The sequence below is a fragment of the Bombina bombina genome, chromosome 3 (assembly GCF_027579735.1).
Source record: "Bombina bombina isolate aBomBom1 chromosome 3, aBomBom1.pri, whole genome shotgun sequence".
NCBI lineage: Eukaryota > Metazoa > Chordata > Amphibia > Anura > Bombinatoridae > Bombina > Bombina bombina.
This window is the reverse complement of record NC_069501.1, coordinates 1,271,749,082-1,271,756,828: the sequence shown is the minus strand read 5'-3', so window position 1 is coordinate 1,271,756,828 and position 7,747 is coordinate 1,271,749,082. Positions and strand designations below refer to the sequence as shown.

General features: G+C 38.6%; 1 protein-coding gene across 2 annotated transcripts in view; it reads left to right on the top strand.

Moving 5' to 3' along the window:
• Positions 1-3,316: 3,316 nt before the first annotated feature.
• The window catches only part of RHOG (ras homolog family member G), a 99,209-nt gene continuing 94,778 nt past the window's right edge, over positions 3,317-7,747 (top strand). For both annotated transcript variants that reach the window (XR_008401481.1, XM_053708824.1), the window contains exon 1: positions 3,317-3,566. The gene's annotated coding sequence lies outside the window, so the exon portion shown is untranslated. The remainder of the gene's footprint in view (positions 3,567-7,747) is intronic.

Below are 7,747 nucleotides of genomic sequence, written 5' to 3'. Positions count from 1 at the left end.
TACTACACACTGAACTAGAGAACCACTGTAAGTCTAAAATCAGCACTTGTTACAGTTATACAAATACACACTGAACTAGAGAACCACTGTAAGTATAAAATCAGCACTTGTTACAGTTATACAAATACACACTGAACTAGAGAACCACTGTAAGTCTAAAATCAGCACTTGTTACAGTTATACAAATACACACTGAACTAGAGAACCACTGTAAGTCTAAAATCAGCACTTGTTACAGTTATACAAATACACACTGAACTAGAGAACCACTGTAAGTATAAAATCAGCACTTGTTACAGTTATACAAATACACACTGAACTAGAGAACCACTGTAAGTCTAAAATCAGCACTTGTTACAGTTATACAAATACACACTGAACTAGAGAACCACTGTAAGTCTAAAATCAGCACTTGTTACAGTTATACAAATACACACTGAACTAGAGAACCACTGTAAGTATAAAATCAGCACTTGTTACAGTTATACAAATACACACTGAACTAGAGAACCATTGTAAGTCTAAAATCAGCACTTGTTACAGTTATACAAATACACACTGAACTAGAGAACCACTGTAAGTCTAAAATCAGCACTTGTTACAGTTATACAAATACACACTGAACTAGAGAACCATTGTAAGTCTAAAATCAGCACTTGTTACAGTTATACAAATACACACTGAACTAGAGAACCACTGTAAGTATAAAATCAGCACTTGTTACAGTTATACAAATACACACTGAACTAGAGAACCATTGTAAGTCTAAAATCAGCACTTGTTACAGTTATACAAATACACACTGAACTAGAGAACCACTGTAAGTCTAAAATCAGCACTTGTTACAGTTATACAAATACACACTGAACTAGAGAACCATTGTAAGTATAAAATCAGCACTTGTTACAGTTATACAAATACACACTGAACTAGAGAACCATTGTAAGTATAAAATCAGCACTTGTTACAGTTATACAAATACACACTGAACTAGAGAACCATTGCGTTCACTGAATTCACATAAGGGGGCATATTTATTCACCTCCGTATGGAGCTTGATGCTCCGTGTTCCTAAAACCGCTGCTCCATAACTTTTCCGCCTGCTCTAAGGCCGTGGACAGAAATCAACCCAAACGAATACGATCGGGTTGATTGACACCCCCTGTTAGCGGCCGATCTGCTGCAAATCTGCAGGGGGCGGCATTGCACCAGTAGTTTACAAGAACTGTTGGTGCAATGATAAATGCCGACATTTTTTTATGTGCTGCGGACATGAGACGCTACATTGTATGATGTCCACTCGCACATTGATAAATATGCCCCAAGGGCTGAAATATACCACAAAACACTGGAATGAACATGTGATGTAAAGTGGGAAATTAGGTGTTGAAAATAAGACTAGGTAGAGAAGTTGTGTAGATGGGAAAGTATTAGTCCAGATTACAACAGTGGGGACCACATTGTGACCCCTGGACTTTAAGCTTAAAGAACCAATAAATAATTTAGATTTTCATAATGAATAACTGCATGATAAAAAGACAATGTAATCGCACTTAGTCTGAACTTCAAATGAGCAGTAGATTGTTGTCTGACAAATTTCAAAGTTATGTCTATTTCAACTCCGCCTTTATCATGTGACAGCCACCAGCCAATCACAACTGCCTATACGTATATATTCTGTGAATTCTTGCACATGCTCAATAGGAGCTGGTGACTCAAAAAGAGTAAATATATAAAGAGTGTAGAATATATATATAAAGAGTGTAGAATATATATAAAGAGTGTAGAATATATATATATAAAGAGTGTAGAATATATATAAAGAGTGTAGAATATATACATATAAAGAGTGTAGAATATATATAAAGAGTGTAGAATATATATATAAAGAGTGTAGAATATATATAACGAGTGTAGAATATATATATAAAGAGTGTAGAATACATATATAAAGAGTGTAGAATATATATATATATAAAGAGTGTAGAATATATATATATATATAAAGAGTGTAGAATATATATAAAGAGTGTAGAATATATAAAAAGAGTGTAGAATATATATATAAAGAGTGTAGAATACATATATAAAGAGTGTAGAATATATATATAAAGAGTGTAGAATACATATATATAAAGAGTGTAGAATATATATATATATATATATATATATATATATATATATATATATATATATATATATATATATAAAAAGAGTGTAGAATATATATATATAAAGAGTGTAGAATATATATAAAGAGTGTAGAATATATATATAAAGAGTGTAGAATATATATATATAAAGAGTGTAGAATATATATATAAAGAGTGTAGAATATATATAAAGAGTGTAGAATATATATATAAAGAGTGTAGAATATATATAAAGAGTGTAGAATATATATATAAAGAGTGTAGAATATATATATAAAGAGTGTAGAATATATATATATAAAGAGTGTAGAATATATATATAAAGAGTGTAGAATATATATAAAGAGTGTAGAATATATATAAAGAGTGTAGAATATATATATATATAAAGAGTGTAGAATATATATATAAAGAGTGTAGAATATATATAAAGAGTGTAGAATATATATAAAGAGTGTAGAATATATATATAAAGAGTGTGCATTTTGTTATTGGAAGTAAATTGGAAAGTTGTTTAAAATTACTGCTCTACCTGAATCATGAAGTTTAATGTGACTTGAGTGTCCCTTTAACATCTTTTGTAAAGGCCTGCATTAACACCTTAGCTGCCAGAAAACAAAATAACTCTCCAGCTGCTAAGGGGTTAAGGAGTGCCATGCACAACACATTTCCAGCCCCCCAAGCTATTGTCTTATGATATTTAAAGCATGTGGTTAATTTTATACATCGCAGCTCCAGCTGTGTTTTCTGACTTCCTGCACTGAGCTGTCTATGAAAACATCAAAGGCTCATTACAAACCAGGTCCTACTTTCCTGTAGTGAGATCAAGTCCATGAGATGGGAGAGAATTAGTGGCCCAAGTGACATTTGTTAGTCAGGGGGCAGCCAGATGTTCAGCACTGATGTATACACATGCCAGGGGCTGCACCATATATGCCCTGTGCATCTTGTATCTGAGAATCAGAGGTTACAGGCTTCCTTCCAGATGATTTATAGACTCAGGTTGCTGCTGGAATTTCTGGCACTCTGTAGCTGCTGGATAATGTTGTGCAGGGCAGGCAGGGGGAGCAGAGACATTATGAATGGTCTGAGAGGCTGTAGTTGTTCTCTCAAGTAACTTCCTCTTCTCTCACTAACTTCCTTCTGCTCTATAGAGGCTCACACACTACCTCACCCAGCCAGAAACGCCCTGATCACACTTAGCAGACACCCAGAGGACATCTCTTCTGCGCGCCACAGTGCCCAGTTCAGCTGTCGCCACACGGATGCCCCTCTCCTGATGCCACACAGAGGACACCTATCCAGATAGGGCACATCTGAGCTGCAGCTGCACTTTTTTCTGAAGTCACCACAGGGTCCTTTCATTAATAGACACCCAAGGGACATCACATCTCAGTCACAGAGATATGAGCAGTGAGTACTAACTCTTTAGAGGAATATGATGTAAAGGGAAATATGCTGTGTGCAGGGACCAGAGATAAGGAGGGTAAGATGTCAGAGCACAAGGAGAGATCTGGCAGGCTGGGGAGGAGAAATTATATTAGTCTGGCAGTGTGAGGGTTAATGTCATTCTATTGTGTGTCTAGACAAACAGGATCATGCTCTGATAGATCTGCTTGTAAACTAAACACAATGTCTAATACATGTGAAACATTTCATACTAAGTGAAATAATCAGCTAAGGATGAAGCAATTGTCACAAATCAAGTAGCAGGTTCATATGTAGTTTGCACAAATTCTTCTTCACTAAAAGGGTGTCTGATTCATGGAATAGACGTCCATTAGAGCTGGTAATGACTGTCAGGTAATACCACAAGCTCTGGGGTATTAACAGTGACATTATCTGCTGCCCAAATCTGTCCTAAACTGACCAGCGTTGTGTAATTTAGCTTCTGAATGGTGGCACAAGTACTGGTACTGCTGTTTAGTGTACAGGACGGTATAAACCAGTAGACAGACACTAACATGATGGTATACACCAGTAGACAGACACTAACAGGATGTATACACCAGTAGACAGACACTAACAGGATGGTATACACCAGTAGATAGACACTAACAGGATGGTATACACCAGTAGATAGGCACTAACAGGATGGTATACACCAGTAGATAGGCACTAACAGGATGGTATAAACCAGTAGACAGACACTAACAGGATGGTATACACCAGTAGACAGACACTAACAGGATGGTATACACCACTAGACAGACACTAACAGGATGGTATACACCAGTAGACAGTCACTAACAGAATGTATACACCACTAGACAGACACTAACAGGATGTATACACCACTAGACAGACACTAACAGGATGGTATACGCCAATAGACAGTCACTAACAGAATGTATAAACCACTAGACAGACACTAACAGGATGTATACACCACTAGACAGAAACTAACAGAATGGTATACACCAGTAGACAGACACAACCAGGATGGTATACACCAGTAGACAGACACTAACAGGATGTATACACCACTAGACAGACACTAACAGGATGGTATACACCAGTAGATAGACACTAACAGGATGTATACACCACTAGACAGACACTAACATGATGGTATACACCAGTAGACAGACATTAACAGGATGTATACACCACCAGACAGACACTAACAGGATGGTATACACCACTAGACAGACACTAACAGGATGGTATACACCAGTAGACAGTCACTAACAGAATGTATACACCAGTAGATAGGCACTAACAGGATGGTATACAACAGTAGACAGACACTAACAGAATGTATACACCACTAGACAGACACTAACAGGATGTATACACCACTAGACAGACACTAACAGGATGTATACACCACTAGACAGACACTAACAGGATGGTATACACCACTAGACAGACACTAACAGGATGGTATACACCACCAGACAGACACTAACATGATGGTATACACCAGTAGACAGACACTAACAGGATGTATACACCACTAGACAGACACTAACAGGATGATATACACCAGTAGACAGGCACTAACAGGATGGTATACACCAGTAGACAGTCACTAACAGAATGTATACACCACTAGACAGACACTAACAGGATGTATACACCACTAGACAGACACTAACAGGATGGTATACACCACTAGACAGACACTAACAGGATGTATACACCACTAGACAGACACTAACAGGATGGTATACACCACTAGACAGAAACTAACAGGATGGCATACACCACTAGACAGACACTAACAGGATGGTATACACCACTAGACAGACACTAACATGATGGAATACACCAGTAGACAGACACTAACATGATGGTATACACCAGTAGACAGGCACTAACAGGATGGTATACACCAGTAGATAAGCACTAACAGGATGGTATACACCATTAGACAGGCACTAACAGGATGGTATACACCAGTAGACAGACACTAACAGGATGGTATACACCAGTAGACATACACTAAGAAGATGGTATACACCAGTAGACAGACACTAACAGGATGGTATGCACCAGTAGATATACACTAACAGGATGGTATACACCAGTAGATAGGCACTAACAGGATGGTATACACCAGTAGACAGGCACTAACAGGATGGTATACACAAGTAGACAGACACTAACAGGATGGTATAAACCAGTAGACAGACACTAACAGGATGGTATACACCAGTAGACAGGCACTAACAGGATGGTATACACCATAACAGGATGGTATACACCAGTAGACAGGCACTAACAGGATGGTATACACCAGTAGACAGGCACTAACAGGATGGTATACACCATAACAGGATGGTATACACCAGTAGACAGGCACTAACAGGATGGTATACACCAGTAGACAGGCACTAACAGGATGGTATACACCAGTAGATAGGCAGTAACAGGATGGTATACACCAGTAGATAGGCACTAACAGGATGGTATACACCAGTAGATAGGCACTAACAGGATGGTATACACCAGTAGACAGGCACTAACAGGATGGTATACACCAGTAGACAGTCACTAACAGGATGGTATACACCAGTAGATATACACTAACCGGATGGTATACACCAGTAGACAGACACTAACAGGATGGTATACACCAGTAGATAGGCAGTAACAGGATGGTATACACCAGTAGATAGGCACTAACAGGATGGTATACACCAGTAGATAGGCACTAACAGGATGGTATACACCAGTAGACAGGCACTAACAGGATGGTATACACCAGTAGACAGTCACTAACAGGATGGTATACACCAGTAGACAGTCACTAACAGGATGGTATACACCAGTAGATATACACTAACCGGATGGTATACACCAGTAGACAGGCACTAACAGGATGGTATATTCCAGTAAAAAGGCACTAATAGGATGGTATACACCAGTAGATATACACTAACAGGATGGTATACACCAGTAGATAGGCACTAACAGGAGGGTATACACCAGTAGGCAGACACTAACAGGATGGTATAGACCAGTAGACAGACACTAACAGCATGGTATACACCAGTAGACATATACTTACAGGACGGTATACACCAGTAGACAGACACTAACAGGATGGTATACACCAATAGATATACACTAACAGGAGGGTATACACCAGTAGACAGACACTAACAGGACGGTATACACCAGTAGATAAGCACTAATAGGATGTCATACACCAGTAGATAGACACTAACAGGATGTATACACCAGTAGACAGACACTAACAGGATGGTATACACCAGTAGATATACACTAACAAGACGGTATACACCAGTAGACAGGCACTAACAGGACGGTATACACCAGTAGACATACACTTACAGAACGGTATAAACCAGTAGACAGACACTAACAGGACGGTATACACCAATAGACAGACACTAACAGGATGGTATACACCAGTAGATAGGCACTAACAGGATGGTATACACCAGTAGACAGACACTAACAGGATGGTATACACCAGTAGACAGACACTAACAGGATGGTATACACCAGTAGATAGGCACTAACAGGATGGTATACACCAGTAGACAGGCACTAACAGGATGGTATACACCAGTAGACAGGCACTAACAGGATGGTATACACCAGTAGATATACACTAACAGGATGGTATACACCAGTAGACAGACACTAACAGGATGGTATACACCAGTAGACATACACTAACAGGATGGTATACACCAGTAGAGAGACACTAACAGGATGCTATACACCAGTAGACAGAAAGTAACAGGAAGGTATACACCAGTAGACAGACACTAACAGGATGGTATACACCAGTAGACAGACACTAACATGATGGTATACACCAGTAGACAGTCACTAACAGGATGGTATACACCAGTAGATATACACTAACAGGATGGTATACACCAGTAGACAGACAGTAACAGGATGGTATACACCAGTAGACATACACTAACTGGATGGTATACACCAATAGACAGACACTATTAGGATGGTATACAACAGTAGATATACACTAATAGGATGGTATACACCAGTAGACATACACTAACCGGATGGTATACACCAGTAGACAGACACTAATAGGATGGTATACACCAGTAGACATACACTAACAGGATGGTATACACCAGTAGACA